Source organism: Orbicella franksi, chromosome 8, assembly GCF_964199315.1.
Source record: "Orbicella franksi chromosome 8, jaOrbFran1.1, whole genome shotgun sequence".
NCBI classification, from domain to species: domain Eukaryota; kingdom Metazoa; phylum Cnidaria; class Anthozoa; order Scleractinia; family Merulinidae; genus Orbicella; species Orbicella franksi.
Genome location: NC_138152.1, coordinates 25,944,744 through 25,962,861, shown reverse-complemented (window position 1 = coordinate 25,962,861; position 18,118 = coordinate 25,944,744). Strand labels below are relative to the sequence as shown.

Here is an 18,118-nt window from a genome sequence, read left to right as displayed (position 1 = left end):
GAAAGACTGAATATCCCGCACTTATTAAAATGAGAAAACGAACCAATCAAATGGTTGGAATTAATCAGCCATGCAGTACGTGGTCGCAAAAAGTGTGCAAATTTGAATTGCAAAAGATGCATCGCTGAAACATTTGCTGCGTTGAATTCCTCGGCCGCACATCTTCCACCACTTTCAAAAATTCGACTAGCAGAAATTTAACTTCGCTTTCTTCAGCAACTTCTAGGAACAAGTACCAAGCTTTCGTTTTTGAGATGTGCTTACGTTTGGAGCCGTTACGAAACACCACCTGCAACAAGAATCTACTCCAAGCAAACCTTGCAAGCACGTGCTTCGAAATAAGATGGTTTTTGCGCCTTGCCTCGGTAAGAACACAAGTTAAAATCAGAGGAAAGAGGAATCTTAGCCTTCTTCCTCGAACGTTCTTTGTGAATAGTTGTAATACTTTCAAAACAATTAGATCTGTTTAAATGTTAGTTAAACCTTGTCCATTTAGAAATGAACGTCGACGTTTAGAACTCTGATATCGGTGAATTCATTCAACCGATAGTGATATTTGTGATAGAAAACTTTCAAAGGCTTGATACTATATATTGAGGTGTTGCTCTCTAAAGTTGACTTTCAAGGACTTCAACATTGTGCGGTCATTCTTTGTACTCGTTCCAATGCAACGAAATGACATGTTCCAAGTTTTTAATATTTATTTCCACCAGGCGAGCTTTATTAGAGAAGGCCGAAAGCTTGCGCATCCCTGAAAAGTATCGGAAATAACTCGTGTCATTTTTGTTAAAATTTTATATCCTTTTTTTTTTTTTTTTTTTTTTTTCCAGGACTGAGAAACGGTAATGAAACCCACAGAGATCCCAGTGGTGTGTTCCACGACACGATTGCTTCAGGTAAGTTGAACCTTTCAGTCACGAGCTCCAAATTTATATTCTCCTCTGACTGTCATACATTTCTTTTAATGTCAGTTCTGAGAATTTAATAGTGCATCAAATCAATATGCTCAAGTTGGAGATAGTTGCTTTTTCTAGTCACCTGTTCGCCTTATGACAATTTGTCGACGTCAACACACACAATCGTGGCCTTGACTTGAGCTTGAATATAGGAATTCAAATATTTTCCTGTTAGTTTCAGAGTTAAGGCCCTCTTCAGCGTTACATATCTTTCATTTAAGCCAAACAAATTGCACTGTAGTTGCGGTTCCTATTTTTGTGTAGTGATTGTGTCTGGCTTCTACGTGGCTCTATGAGGAACCATTTAAAATTAATGAGAGCAATATTGCGCAGAGTGCATTTTGCTGGATACAAAAATGTCTGGGTGGCAACCCCGCTAAGAGACGGACCATTAGAAAAGTGATGGGGTGGGGGATGGGGAGGAGTTTCGGCTTGCACTCTCTCTTTCTTCTTTATCCCTGGGAACGAGGTTGCATAGCTGTCAAGCTTCATTATAATGCAAATTTATTAATTATTATTAGCAACGTGATTTCCGCGTGGTAAACAGATTCTATTTGGATTAATTTCTTACAACGGCTTTTTGTTTACAATACTAAGATAAGTCTTACTGCGCCTTTCACTAACGTGCGGACTCTAAAATTCAAAGTTCAACGGACAAATTCGTTTTTCGCTACCGTCAATCAAATGTTCGGCGGCTCCTCCCAACTTCCGACTACTGCCGAGCACTGTTTCGTTGTCTGAACTGTGCTCAACGATTTGATTACCGCGCGCTCGGCAGTAGTCGGAAGCTGGGAGGAGCCACCGAACACTTGATTGACGATAGCGAAAAACGCATTTGTCGGTTGAGCTTTGAATTTTAGAGTCCGCATGTTATTGAAAGGCGCAGTAAATAATACACTCGAATATAAAACAATTGCGTACTTTTGCAGAACAAAAACGCGAAAATTTAACCGACTTGTTAGATTCAGACCAAGTTTGTCTTAACATTGGCTGTTGCTCCTCTAAATACGAAAAGTCGATTTTTTTTCAGAACGACCATTTTGATTCTTGGTGTTTTTGTCGTAGTAAAGCCAAAACGAAAAACTAACTTGCTTTATAATATGAAATTATCGCGTATGCATTGTATTACATTGCAAACAAAATGCAAATTGTTCTGCCACAACAAGTACACGAGTACACTTACAATAATTGAATGACTGTCGATTTCTAGGGTGAAAATTTTGCGTTCAGACCTTTATGTGCATACTTACAATTTGCTCAGTGGAATATGTATTTAGTTGCAGAAATGTTGACCTGGTCTTTTTGTTTTACTTCCTTAGTAACTCCTTGCTGAAGATTCAGATGGACTCTCACTGGTGGATTTTCATGGCTCGTCTTCGACTCTTACTGGACACTAGATGCCTGCAGACATGGAGGTTCTGGATCATGCTTGTGTGGTCTCTGATCTTGATGCGTCGTTTGGTAAAGGATAGTAGTTTAGATTCTTATATCGACAGAAACCGTGACAAGATCGACAATCAATGTCTCCTCCAAAAATCAGTAGAAAGTGACAAGGAAATCTGCAACTAATTGTAATGTCTTGATGTATGGCAAATTCTCACAACTTATGCTAAAAGAATGTATAGGATTTAGTAAAGAGAACTTATACCTCGAACTCGAGACGTAATGACTAAATAAACGCGGATCCATGTTATTGAAAGCACAGACTAATGCTACAACAAATGTCTTGGAAGAAATTGTCGTTTGCTTGAACACTGCAGTCAGCTGAAATTGTCTCTAATCTCGCCAAATTTCTCACTCAATATTTGAATTTCGCATCTTTTCAATTTATAACATGGATTTCTTTGCTCGGCCATGCAACACTTTTTTTTTTTAATTGGGAGAAACTTTCCTTCGCTTGTTTACGGTTGAAATTGTCTTGAATCTCGCCAAATACTTCAATAAATCAGTCAGATTTTAAAAACTAAAAGCTAGCGGTTGAACAGTGTATTTATTGTCGTTTCAATTTGTAATATGGATTTGTTTGGTCGATCATGCGAGTAAATTTTTTTTTTTGGTATGCTTCAGTCCTTAGCACGAGGTCAGTTGGAATTGTCTTGAATCTCGCCAGATTTTGCTGTTCGACTACAGCCAAATTCACCATGCACTAAAACCAATCGGAAAATCCTTCCTATCAGCATTTAAAAAAAATAATAAGTTTGCCTATCAATTGTATATTCTGTGGTTTCAATTTACAACATAGATCCGCATTAGGTCAACTGAATTCACTTTCAAATCCAGAGTAAATGTATACTTGAAACTGATGTAAAAAAGCTACAAGCCAGGTAGAATTTATTTCAATGTTTACCAATAACGTGAAATACTTCTCCGTAAAAATAACAGGATTTCTTTTTCTTTTTTTCACTACTGGTCCGTAGTTTCGATCGCTCTATTTCTTAAAATTAGACATTTTGCGATTTGTTTATGCCAGAATTATTTTTGTTTTCTGGCGATCTTTGTAATAATTTTACATGTTTCAGACTTAGTGTTTCATAGATTAGCAATTTCGTCTTACTTATTAGTTTCTACAAACAGTTCTCAGACGTTGCGTTTTTCAGCTCCTTTAATAGCATGAAAACAAATTTATGTTAATCAAACTTGTAAATAATTACATTAATAGTTAAACAATAAAATATTTTAATCACAATTGTTTGTTTATTTTTCTTTCCTCTTTCATTTTACAAAAGAAATATTGCGCTTTTGAAAGGGGACTGGTTACTAGTCAAAATGTAGGTATCTCTTACTATTTTTCACTATGTAGGTTTGCCACAAAGAAAAAAAATCAGAAATCAAACATACTTTTTTGACTTTTGATGGGTCAAATCCGTTGCAAGATTTTTCCCGCCAAAAGACAGTATATTTTTGACTCAAAACCAGACACCATTCAAAAGCGTAGACTTTTTTTTTCTAAGGAGAATTCCCCCCCCCCCCCCCAAAAAAAAGACTTAGTATTTTTCCGACATTTTTTTAGTCCCTTTTAAAAGCGCAATATCATTTACTGAGAACATTTTCCCGCCAAAAGACAGTATATTTTTGACTCACAACCAGACACCATTCAAAATCGGAGACTTTTTTTTTCTAAGGAGAATTTTCCCACCAAAAGACTTGGTATTAGTACTTAGGGAAGCGGAAATTTTTAATCCGAGACGATTGTGTCGACTTTTTCCTCGACCATCTAAAAAGCACAACATTTATCCCGGACTATTTTCTGCCAGCAAACATTATATTACAATCTGCTTTGCCTTGCTTCGCTCTTTGGTGATCCACTGAGTTTTCTGAAAGGAAAAATCAAATATGACTTTAGTGAGTCGCGAGTCATTTTCAGTGCATACTGTTTTGAGTCAAACGGTTACAGTTTGCTACTCTCCTAGTTACAAGAAACGTGACTTTCAGCTTGATGAAATTACAATCCATGAGAAGATTAATATTTCTACTGACTAGAATCGATGCTATTTTTGGCAATCTTTTGTCCTTTAACAGTTCCAAAATTTATAACGCAACATCTATTCTTGGCATTTCATATTATCGTAACGCATTGAAAACAATATTGCGAAGTTTTGTACTAAATTTTAAAGCTATTGAATTACAACGTGAACTAGCGCCTGGTTAATTTTGCGAATTTGATAGCCTTTGAATGTGAAAATCCTTTTTGATCAACAAAATCTCTTTAGAGCAACGGAAGAAATCATCGAGTTAAAGTTGGAGCGAAATCTTGAAGACCCGAGGGGTTAATCTAGCCTTGTTACTGCAAAAGCCTCTTTACAGCAAAACAGTGAAAATTCATGAAAGCATTCTTAAGTATTCGCCAAATTGGTATTATAGATATTGCAAACGTGTAGAGCTTATGAATTTCAGAAAAAAAAAATCAAGCGGTTGAGCCTAAACAAATTCTGCATGTGCTAGTTTCACCTGGATTAAAATCTTCGCAAAATACCTTTCCGAACTACAGTACATTGAACTGTCAAAATGCAAAATTGTAAGGTTAATTTCTTGCGTATTTTTTTTTTGGAGTAAATCACTCGTTCTCCAATCACTGAAAGGAGAATTTGAAAGGATTGTAGCTTGGTTCCAGATAAAATGTTTTCATTGTCTGCAATATATAGTCTTAAACTCTCTCAGTTCCATGCTCAACAAAATCTCCTTACTTATTTCTAGACATCGTTTCAGTGAATAATTCGAAACCAGGAGTATCAGTAGTAATAGCAATGTAATGATAATAAATTTATATAGCGCTAAAATTATAAAATATTCTAAAACGCTTTACACTGTAAGATTAAGATTACAGTGAAAATATAAGAAAAATGTGTCTAAAAGTAATACAACGTAAAACACATATTATAAAACTATGGCATGCTGTACGCTAATTTCAGAAAGTAAGTTTTTAACTTTGATTTAAAAACAGTGAGAGTTGGGCTTAGTCTTATTTCACGAGGAAGTTTGTTCTAGAGAAAAGGTCCAGAGTGTGCAAAGGCGCAATCACCAAATGTCCTGTGCTTGGTTTTGGGAACAGCGAGGAGGTTATGATCTTGAGATTATGGTTATGGTCAGTAGTACATATGTTGTGATCGACCTGGTGAAGGTAGTTCTGAAAAGAACTGTTGTTGGTGACTGGCAATCCAATAACGTGGAAACTATTTTTCATTTAACTTACAACACTTCTCCTTTAACACTTAAGACAATGCCTGCTCAGGTTGTCGAAAAATCATTCACCATTAGCAGTTTATTCAAACTACCTTCACCCAGACGACCGCACTGGACAAAATAAACAATTTTACTATACATTTTGATAATTAACAGTGTCTGACACATACTTCTGGTATACACCAAATTTTAAATTTCATCATGTAATTAGGTAATCAGGTATCTTCCCTAAAATAGCAGTGCAGCACACTGTATATAACAATGCACTGGAATAAGATTGAAAAGATAACCATGAAAAGAGCTCCATGTATGAGGTGTGGGTTCTCTTACATCATCCTTTCTTAATTGCCATGAAAAAAATGTTCTGGATATAAAATGGTGCACGCAAGGGGCTCCTGTGCAAGCTAGACCAAAAGAGAGAAAATACTAACCAATCAGATCACCCCCTGAGCCCAGCCACGCCACCTCCGCCCCCCTACCCGCCCCCTTGTCCGCCACTCTTTTCCGAAAAAAAAGAAAATAAAAAAATGCCTGATCGCTGTGTGAGGTTATATCTTTGTGGGGAAATCCTTCAGCTAGTTGGAATTTTGTGATCTTATTCCAGAGCAAAGCATACAAAAAGTCATGTACTTCCTCAATATTTGCTTATAGTTTAGTTTCAACATGTTTCCAAATTCAAGGTAGCAGTACAAGAGTAAAGAGATTATTTTTCATTTGTACTAGCTGAGCCTTTTTATGGTCTTAAGCTCAATTTGTTGACTCTCCTTACTGACTGCAATATTTGTCCTATTCATGTTATTCCACATAATTTCAGGATACATGTACATCAAGACAATGTCTTGTTCAACTTTTTTCTTTGGAAAAAAAAAGTGAACTAAATAACGAATTTCTTCTTTTTGTTGCAATTAAAAATGCTTGAAAGTTTTGCGGTTACCTTATGGTGGCTGAACACAGTTTTTGATAACTGTGTTTCATTCACCTTTTTCTCTAAAACCCTTGATCCCTCAGTCGCCAAAAATGGCAGCAAGCAAGTTAACAATACAAACGTTGGTTTTTTTATAGTTGAGCTGACATATGTGCTGTTGCCGTGGCAACATGAACCAATATAAACAGGCCTTTAAATCTGTTTTGTTTATTTGTAGAAAATCTAGTCATCAGATTTTCTCTATAATTTGCATGCATCAAGCTAGTAACGATTCTCACAACTTAACATCATTTTGCTAATAATTTAACAGAGATCTTTAATTATCCCTTGTTGAAGGTTCACCGAAATATCTAGAATTTCCTTTGTTAAAGTTTAACTTTTTCAATAGTCCAGTTACATATTTCCTAAAGTATTTTCGTGCCAAATTTCATGAAATTGTAATGAGTGGTTCTCGAGAAATAGGTGTATTTCCGAGAGTGCAATTTTTCATTCAATCGCAATTTTTTGACTTACTACGCATGTGCTGCATTTAACTGGGTTCTTTCGGTAACAAAGAAAAAGCTGAGAATTGCTGGGTTCCTTCCATGATTACCTTTTCTAACATATCTCTGTAATAAAAGACTAAAGCCATCAATACACTGCGTTCGATTATAGAGAAAAATAGCACAGATAGTGCGGGTGTTGAGTATATAAAATGACCGCTTCACTGACGGCATGTTTGTTTTTTGCAATCCTTGTGTGCGCGCTGAATTTCATCAGCAAAAGCACACGCGAAAACTGTGTTCGGCCACCTTAATTCCACTACATGTGAATTGTCACATTCTAAATTTAAAAACATTACCTATCCTTCCGAGTTCTTAGTTTCATCAGATAATATCATTATAAGACCCATTAAGAAATATTGACCATTTACAACGGTTTAAATCAACAGGGTTCTTCATAAGTTTTGTAAATGTGGCACATTTGAATATCCAAGCATTAAGCTACATGGCATTATTAACAATGGTGGCTCGCAAAAGCTGTCACATAGGTGAAAAGGTGACTATCTTTGAAGTTTTGGTAACAGTTCACAGTCCTCACATCACAAAAAGTAACATTATAAAATTTTCAGTATCACAGAGCTACAATGTGTAGTTCCAGAAAATATCCATACCTCCCCCAAAGAAGGGATTTTTTTGTAACACCTCCCCACCCATCTGGAAATTCCAGTTAAGCTTCATACATTTCTTTAAATTTTTTGGTCTTCCAGAACCCCCACCCCCCCATGAAATTCCAATCCCTTCTGTGGGATAGTATGAATATTTTCTGGAATTGCACAATGGACAACAAAAGTGTTGAGACACTTTGCAGCTGTGAAGTTCAATTTTCGAGCGTCTTGGAAACATTTCCACCCCTCCCCCCCCCCCCCCGCCCCCTCCCCCGCCACACAATTTTGATTTTTGTATTTCACAACATTGAATTGGGGGGCCGGGGGTATCAGAGAATTAATGCTAGAAGTAAATAAAATAGCTGTCACAAATTTTTGCATTTCAATTAAGTATTAATTTATTATCATTGCACACCATGTATACACTATACTTTGTAAAACCACTACAGCTGGTCTTGGCGTCTGTCTGGGCTTTCAGCCGCCTGTTTGTTTTGGTTGGGTTGTGTTTGGGTGTTTATTTGCTTAACGTTCATTTGGCTGTTTATTTCTTGGCCGTTCATTCAGTTCTTGTCATTTGAACTGGGTTATCTGTCTCATATTCATACTCATATAAAGTGCCAGAAATGAATATATCAAGGTCTAGCGAGTGCTGTACAGCTGTAGCTCCTGTGTTTTAATAGCGGGAAAGGTATCCCCACAGTCATAGTGGAAGTTTTTCCTTCATTTTAAACAGACTATAAACAAATGATTATTATTCCGGATACATTGTATGCGTACGTATGCTTCGCAAAACTACTACTGACGAGATTTGGAGAAAAATCATAAAATTATACTAAAATTAGCTGGTCCATGCTGAACATTGTTGTTACCAACATTGGTAACTTCCTTTCTTGGAAAACAACGCAAATTGAAATGATGGCCATATCGCCAAAATTAAATGGCATACACCGTACAAGTACATAGATGGCAAAATATGGATGGTCGGTGCCTCTTCGACAAAAGCAAATATTTTTATAGTGCAGTAGTCTCCAAGCAAGATTATAATAAATTAACTGTCATGTGGTTAAATTTCAAAATTAATATACACAGTTGCTCAGATTAATTTCTTAGCTTTGACATTACATGATTATGTACTTTTAAGGGACTTTCCATTCACAGCTCATTTCAAGCGAACAAACTTGTCACAATTGGAACGTCACGAAAAATTCACATAACAACATTTGAAGCAACTGAACACAACAAAAAATTTCCTCCCATTTTTAATTGATAACTCTCCCCAAAGACAGTTTGCAAGTGATTACTGTTTGTGGTCCCTTTGCCGAGCACAATACTATATCCAGAATAAGCCAGAGATATGCTGACAAAAGTTTGTAATTAATCTTTGCATGAAATCATTTTATAATTCTCATTCCAAAGGTCTACAGGCAAGCAAGTGAAAGCCACCAGAGTGAACCATCTTACTGCCAATTAATTCAGGTGCTTGAGTTTTAAAGACTATGGATCATTCACATATCATTTCTGGTAAATAACCACCAAGAAATTACAAATCCTGTTTCACCACAAACCATGATTTACTTGGTTACAATAAAGGTCTGTTCAATTATGCAGTTTAAGTATGTAGGCAGCCTTGCATAAGGAAAAAAGATTAGTCCTTTGATCACAGGTTCTTGCCTCCAATATTGATACAGTAAATTTAAATAGTTTCCCACAAGAATTTAGAAGATGATGGAACATGGAGTCCCCAGATAAAGAAACAAACAAACAAACAAACAAAAATGCACTGGAAAATATTTATTTTACTAAAAAGAGAAACTGTACTCACCATTTCCTATGATGGAGATAAGGTCCTTCCCTGTTCAAATCTTTTTGTTGGTTACTGGAACTATCCCTGACGTGACCATTGTTAATGGAATCAGTCAGCCCGAAACTGTTGGAAAACCGAAAAATACGAGTAAATCAATTCTCTCTAGCTCGTTATAGGAGATCACAATGTTACACTAAGGAAATGAACAGAATCCCGGTCAAAACTTTCAGGCAGCTGATTAGTAACTGCATTGTTGTTGCAGGACAAAGCATATTACAGTGTACATTGTATGAGAGCGACAGGAATCAGAAATCTTAAACCAATTGACAGTACATTGACTTTATAACTGCTCATTTGGAAAAGTTGTAGCGTTACACAAGCCAACTGCGAGCCCAAGTCAACCTCGAGTCACGAGTCAACCTTGAGTCAACCACGAGTCAAGACAATTTTTTTTCCTTCTTTTATTTTGTCCCCCACAAAATATAGCTTGTAGGAATTAAAATATATGAATATAGATTGTCTAACAGGCCCACCTCGATCGTGGCTCGCACCATCTTGGAGTCTTACGCCGGACCTTGGGATCGTGTTCAGTTCCCCCAAACTATGGTAATTCACGTTATTTGCTGTGTCCATTGCCGATTATCAAGGTAAGGCCCTCTTTACACGACCCTTCTTGACCGTGCCGGGTAACCCTTTTGCAGTCAAATGTTTTTAAGTGTTTACATGAAAACAGTAGTCAAGCCGGGTCTGCCCCCCTTGCCAGGTAACCGAGACCCAGGTTGACCCGGCGAGAGGGGTTGAAATTTCTTCAATTCTTACATGTAAACAGTGGGCCAAAAGCTAAACCTGGTTTGCTCCTTTCACTAAAATAACCATGTTGTTTCATTTTTTTGGTTTGTACATCAGGACCTGCCACCATTCCGTTATACTATCTAGGTTTTTTGTTTGTCATCTTTCTAGCCCATGTTTTCAGTTTTTGATCAGTAGAAAGGCTGGCCTGCCGTCAGGCTCGAAGGAAATCACACGCTAAGAACCCAGGTTGGTATAGGTAAGTGCTTATGTTTAGTTCTCTCTGCAGTGATTCAACCGCGGGTAAAAAGCAACCCGTGGACCTGTAAAGAGGGCCTAAGATTGTCTTATCCAAATACATGTAGTGAGTGACATGAATCTAGTAGACTATCTACTGACTCAGACAAAAGTTGAACAATATTAAACATTCGGACCACATGAGCGAGTTGCCTCTTTCCTGAATTTCGTGCCCGACCTTGAAGTTCCAATAACTGTTGCAGGATCGTGTTTACAGAACTGTATTAGTGTTGCAAAGCTGCATTTATTTCGTAAAGAAATCAACGACAATAGTGACAATAACCTTATAGAGCTGAAATGAACAAATGAAGAAAATCACCTGTATTCACATATTTCATTTCCTACAATCTATTTTTTTTTTTTTCGGAACAAAGTAAAAAAAAAGAAAAACATTGGCTTGACTCATGTTTGACTGGAGGCTGACTCGTGACTCGAGGTTGACTTGGGCTCACAGTTGACTCATGTAACACTAAAACTCTATTTGGAAATGCTATAAAGACGGCATATTTTCCCTGTAAACTACATGTATAAAGTAACACAGAATTGAGAAGGGAAAATGCAGTTCAATTCACTGATTAGAGCAAGAAAACAATTACCAACCTGTGTAATTTATTGCTGAAATTTCAAAAACAACAACAACTGTATATTATTTTCTTACTTAAGATACCAGTATTTATAAAGTTTAACTTATTTACATGTTAAGGCAAAAGATTCCAACACAATTCAGTTCTTGAAGCAAGTAGCCACTTCAAGCCTACTGAAAATTAACTATACTGCCTTGTGCCACCCAAAAGCCAGTCTACTGAAATTTCATGCAGTTGTGGGGCCACGAATTTCAAGTATATCCGTGAAATCCTGCCAAATTCACAAAAACATGCAAAATACCACAAAATTCACTAGAAATCTTACCAAGTACATGTCATTAACAACACGTATTTGAAACTTGTCTTGGCTGTTGGGGTTGTTTCCTTGCCATAAACTTAGAAATTTATCATGAAACTTCATGACTGCAATGAGTAAACAACATCCCCAAACTACCTGGCGTTCTTAGATTACTGTTGCCAAAAACTGGGCAGTGGCCACATTGTACGTGTAAAATGTTTTGCCATTGGCGCATTGTCTATTGTTGTTAAAATTTATGATGATCTCTGTTAACAAGAACCTCGTGGTCAAACAAATGGCAAACACATACGCTAATACAAACGAGTTGCCCAAATTTTCCTGCACAACTGCCGGTTTTAGAAAGGCAACACCTATAAGTAGTCAGAGTTTCTGTTGTTAAATAGTAGAGGCTAATGCTCATCATTCCCCCCCCCCCCCGGCCACCTCCCCCACAAAAAAATGGTAAAATTGCCGTCTCTTTTTGTTAAAAATGTTCATCAAAGCAGTGCAAAACCGATCGCTTTCCAGCAAAATTTGCCCTGAAAATTCCCACAAAATCAGCCGTTTTTTGCCGCTCGTTTCTTAGCGAAATTTGCTCTGAAAATTCCCGCAAATTTCCCACAAAATAGGTTGTTTTATCTGCCAATTTGTCTATGAAAAACCCACAAAATTTGACTTTTTCTTCTGCGACCTACAGAGGCCCTGAAAAGGAGTGAATACAAGCTGCTTTAACAAAGGAGAGCCTCCAAGACTTTTCAGAACAATTTGCTCAGCCCCACTAGCCTTTGTGCCATAAACATTGCTGAGAGTACAAGTAAATAAAGGTTATTTACATGTATTTATTTAATTTTAAGAAAATTCAAACATTTAACAGTCTGTTACAGTAGTTACAGGAATACTCATTTTACTGAAAAAGAAAACTGTACTCACCATAAGCTATCGTGATACTGCTAACTTCTCTCTCAATCTTTTTGTTAGTTTCGCCATTATTAATGAAGTAATTTACATGTACCCAGAAACTGTTGGAGAAAGCAAAATATAATTAAATTCCATCCTTTCTAGCTAAGAGTTAGACAGGACAATGATAACCTTTGTTTATCAATTAATAAACACACACGTAGCAATTGGAGTCACAGAGCCATGCATGTTGTAGGACCAAAATTTCTGGCAACTGATGCAACTGCATGAAGTTGCAGGTAAAAAAAACCAATCTAGACTGTTATGTACTCTAAAGATTAGCCCTTTTCACAGTTAACTTTTCTCCTTTGCATTAAAATATAATCTAACACATGTGCAAGGCAATTTTAGGCTGTTTCATAGTTTCAGCCCAAAATTGCCTCGAATCCGCCTTGGATTACATTGTAATGCAAATGAGAAAAACTAACTGTGACAAGGGCTATCTCCAGTCTTTACTTTGTACTGACAACTGATCGTGGAAGCTTGATGAATGTTAAAGTACCTTTAGGGTCTGTTTTATATGGAGTTAAATACATGTAAGGTTGTCCTTGAGTATCAAAGCCTCTTATTTCCTGCCTAGCCCAAGTTGGGATATCACCATTTAAACTTAAGTAAGATATTTTGGTCGGCCATATTCATCATCCACTGTAAATAAGGGATAATCATGATGGCTGAACCCTTAAAAGTACTAATTAACACAGTGGAGGTGTTATTTGGGTTGTTGCACAGCACTTCTGTTTTCTCTCTAGAGAGAAGCATTGCGTGACGACACCATAGGAAGGAGACCATATCGATATTCGATGTATGGAAATAAATTATACTAACTAGTATTATGAGAAGAAACCATTCACCTGTAATGTAATAGAACACAACTTAAGGAGGCTTTTCCCCAATCCTTTGCAACTTGTTCCATTATAATCATGAATCATCCACAAACTGTTGAAAGAAGTATTCTAGTAAATATATTGCATTCTCAATTACTGATGATATTGAAAATCCAAGGAAAAATAAAAAATGAAATTAAGAAAATTTGAAAACGTTGCAGTTGCAGAGTACCTGCTGAAATTCTTGTAATCTACAATAGCCAGTTTCCTTTAGGAGACGCACCTGCAGGGAATCATGGTGCAGTCGAAGCCCTAATAGGCGGCCACGTATTAAACGGCCACCCCTATTAGATGGCCAGTAATCAGTCCCCATGAGGGCTTTTCTATTGTTTTACCTCTATTTAGTGGGCAGGGGTCTGTTCCTCAAAGGTCCCGAAAAGTTTTCGCACCTGAAAAGCTGTTGCAAAATCTCAAACCCTATGACCACAGAGCTGTTTTATGCACATATTCCGAAGATAAACAGAGGTTTCCGGGGCTTTCGAGAAATGGATCCCTGTCCTCTTAAAGCAGCCACTATCCATTTTCCCAAGGGTGTCTGTTTACTAAGGGTTCAACTGTAGTTAAATATCCAGTCCCAGATGATGAATACCACTACCATGACACAGCGGCATCTCATAGAGGGAATTAGCCATTCAGAATATAAAACTCACAAAATAGAACTAAATAAGATTAGTTGCCACCTATGTCGCAAGACAAAATAGAAATAGTACAGTAAATTGAAAAAAAAAGAAGGAAGACAATGACTTTGTGTGTGAATAAATTTTACAGCTTTAAAAACGAAATAATTTTCCAGTATGAAGCAACAGAGGGCAGGGCAATTGACAAACTGAAACTGGCTCATAATTATAGTGGTGTATTTGTTCGCTACAGAAGGAGCAAATGCCAGAGCCTTACATCCCTGGGGTTGGGGGAGGGGGGTTAGGTTGCATGCAATCAATCTGAGCGCACCCTCTAAAGAACCACAGAATACCCCTAAAAATCTCAAACCTATAATGCACAATGCCGATAGTACGGGGAAGAATTGTGCAAAAACAAGAATTTCGAATCTAGATGTGCCTAAAATGGCTGTTTCGAAGGGTGTTTCTGGTAAAATGTACGGCCGCCACCTTCTTTGACTTTTGTACAAGTAGTTCTACACCAAAACAAGTTTCCCACCCTTGATTATTCAATACGCACAACTGAATGAATAAAAGGTCACATTAATTCAGGCCCAGCACGAGAAAGGAAACCATCCACATGCTACTAAATCAATCTGTGGCGTTTCAGAGAGTTTTGAAGGCCATTCGTTTGCTAACCTTACCTCGAGCTTTCTCTTAAAACCAGCATTTCCAGTGGATACAAATTCGAATACAAAATACAATCTTGTATTCAAAGCGAAAGGTTCTTCTTAAACTTACGTAACTTGTGAATTCCTCAAAAATTTCAACTCTACGTGCAACAACACTCGAAGTCCTAATCCATAGACCAGTCGAATCGTTAACCTTGCTTGTTTTGCTTGCTTCCACGTGATGAATAAATTAGTCTTCTTGAAAGGTCAGCGAAGAGCATGCGCCTCTTTGGTTGGCGGTGTCACAGTGATATGTGTATCCCCGTGATATGTGTATCCCCGCACATATATCACTAGTGATATGTGTATCCCCTCCAAAATGGCGACCAGTGATATGTGTATCCCCCACCCCCCTCCCCTCTACTTTAAAAAGCAATATCCTCCTTGAAAGCGCTCTCGTCGTCCGGTCGCTTACTGGACGAACGACTAACCCAAACAGGCTTAAAACACAAATCTCAATTTTTGAAGTTGAAAAAGTTTACGTATCTGCTGCTGGAATTGTGTTCTTGATCCTAACTGGTTTTCTGCGAGCAGGATATAATGAATTTAAAGTTGAACACCAAATGGATCTAGATATATTTCAATTTGAGTTTCACGGCACCGGATTTCTAGGACGATATTAATTGCGCGGTGCATTCTCAGCCCTCGAGTAACGCATATTCTCCACTGTTCATCGCCTTGTTTGCATCTGAATTATTCGTGAGGTGAAACACATATCACGGCTTCGACCCGATCGCCATAAAATGATTAGTGGCACTCGTGTATCCCCTGCACCCGCTTTTCAGTTCGACTTTTTGTAAGATATGTTAAGTCTCAAGCTGTATACATTGCTATACTGCGAATATTGCTAGCACGTTTCATAATATTCGACGTTTATTTTTCGGCAGTTAGCCTAGATTACGGCTGTCTTCAGGGGATACACATATCACTGCGCCATGTAATAATTAGTGATATGTGTATCCCCTGCATGTGGTCGGCGACGGTATACAACCGAGGTCAGTGAAACTCCAGAAATCCCAAGCTATGAATAAATGCCGGGTGTGAATATTTCTAGCAAGCCAATTTTGACAATGCAAATGTTATGGGCATTTTTCTTCTTGGGTAGAAAGCCAATATAACAGCTGTGTCCATGGGGATACACATATCACTAGTTCATGAAATTATCAGTGATATGTGTATCCCTTATTATCCCGTGCACGCGTGCACGCGTTTTTAGTGGAATTATCGAGTTTCAAACTTCAGTGAACCCAAGCCGTGTAAAAACGTCGGGTGCTAATATTGCCTGCAGTTTTGACAAGGTTGATGCGCTATATTATAACAGTTGTGTTTCTGGGGATACACATATCACTGCGCCATGAAATAATTAGTGATATGTGTATCCCCTGCTCGCGATTTCAGTTTAGATATTTAGACATTCGAGTTGCAAACTCCGCAAACCTCAACCTGGGTATAAACGTCGTAGCGAGTGAGCAGCCAGCACGTTTCGGCAATAATTGGCCATTTTCTTCGATCAGGTAGATAGCTGATCTAACGGCTGTGTTTAGGGGATACACACTGAAATCACTGCGCCATGAAATAATTAGTGATATGTGTATCCGCTGTTCGAAGTTTTAGTCAGATATACAATCGAGTCGGTTGGAACTCAACCAAACTCAAGAAATCCTAATCTGCTCCGTTGGGCGCGAATTCATTTCTGGTTTCTTCTACTCTTTACAGCGCTCGTCGGAACCTCGCAACCGAGTCGCCATTTTGTTCGTTGAATGCCCAGGCGCGTATCAGTGTTTTGTGTATCCCCACAGGGGATACACATATCACTAGTGATATGTGTGCGGGGATACACATATCACGGGGATACACATATCACTGTGACACCCTGACTGATCTGTTGGGATAAAAAAGCAACTCATACGAAAAGGTTAAAGGTCCAGGAGACACCCAGGGAGGGGGGGGGGGTTTACTCCCTTACATGGGCTGTATAGGTACTTGCGGCCCAAAAGGGTATGGTTTTTCAGCTGTTTTGGTCATAAATAGGGTATGGTTTTTGCACTCTAGCTTTGATATGGGTATGTTTTTAAGAAATAGCCACTTTTTCAACATTATCGAAAAGAAAATCAACAAAAGCCCTTCACAAATTATGTTTACGGTTATTTAACATTGGTCTGAACTAGGGAACTAATTATAACGCAAGTCCGAAACAGGGTTTTGATTTAAGGGTTGGGTCATAAATAGGGTTTCTAATTTTTGGTCAGGTCATAAATAGGGTAGGGAATATCAGGCGCAGATTTTGGTCATAAATAGAGTAAGGGTTTTGGGAATCGGGCCGCACTCCCCCACCCGATTTTTCTGGGAGTACCCCCCCCCCCCCCCCGCCGGGAGGAGACACTTCGTCTCAGGAGGCGGGGGAGTACTTCCAGGAAAATTGGATGGGGTGTACGGCCCGCTTTAATAAAACCCTTATCCTATTTATGACCAAAATCTACGATTTTCCATACCTGACCAAAAAATTTGATATCCTTTTTATGACCTGACCCTTACCCTTAAGAAATACCCTGTTTCAGACCTGCCTTATAATTAGTTACCTAGTTCATACCGATATTAAGCGCGTTGTGAAGGGCTTTTGTTGATGGTCTTATTGATAATGATAAAAAAATTAGCTTCTTCTAAAAAACAAGAACATTTTTCAAGTTAACAAAAAACAGAGAAATAAAATCGTAAAAACTATGCCAATTAAGATGACATATTCAAAATACCGTTACGGTAATGTTTTTGCTCCTTGTTACTCGATGAACTGTTATCTATGGGTTAAAAGAAATCACTGGATCGCTTATATCCATTTTTATTAGCCTGTTATGAAAACTGCCCTTTATTGTAATTTATAGTTTGGGATATTGACCTGAACCTCGTTCAAGAGGTGGAGAGAGAAGCTCAGGAAAAAGTGAAATAGCACTTTTCTCAATCGTCTTAAAGTTAGTTTCTCTCTCAATTTGTCTCTTGTGCGTGTCCCTTAAGACCGATCAGGCGTTCTTTTTCGGGTCACGATCCTGTCGGTGGAGAGGAACGCGGGCGCACCGAAACACCCACGGCTGGAGACTGAGCCTACAAAAAAGAACGCCTGAACGCGGTTAGAACGGACTGTTACTAATATGCGTGCCAGGAAGGCATGCGAAGCATACGAGACAGGATCCCTAACCAAATAAAAAGGCAAAGTACAAGCTAATTAAGCTAACTTAGGCTAACAAGAGTGCTATTCATCTCCGCGTTCAAGTCTTTCAACGTTAAAAAGTGGAAAGCAGAGGCGAATCCAAGGGAGGGGTGGAGGAAGTTGCAACCCCTCTCCCTAATCCCCTCCCCCTCTTTTGAGGATCTTTTTTTCTTTCGTTATTTATTTGACTCACCATAAAAATAATAGAATAAAAATAGTACTAAACGTAGTTTTTGACACTTCCAACAACTGACAGATCATCAAGTTA

The 18,118-nt window shown here is 38.1% G+C and overlaps 1 protein-coding gene and 1 long non-coding RNA gene across 2 annotated transcripts in view; both read right to left on the bottom strand.

The window, feature by feature from the left end:
- LOC145494020 (signal transducing adapter molecule 2-like) overlaps window positions 1–18,118 on the bottom strand; it is a 112,269-nt gene that overhangs the window by 46,688 nt on the left and 47,463 nt on the right. The gene's annotated exons all lie outside the window — the stretch shown is intronic.
- On the bottom strand, window positions 4,191–15,571 carry LOC145494031 (uncharacterized). The gene is made up of 5 exons (XR_014050227.1): window positions 14,622–15,571; window positions 13,289–13,373; window positions 12,411–12,499; window positions 9,531–9,635; window positions 4,191–4,270 (listed from the first exon to the last, which is right to left on the bottom strand). It is a non-coding gene; the product is annotated as an uncharacterized LOC145494031 (long non-coding RNA).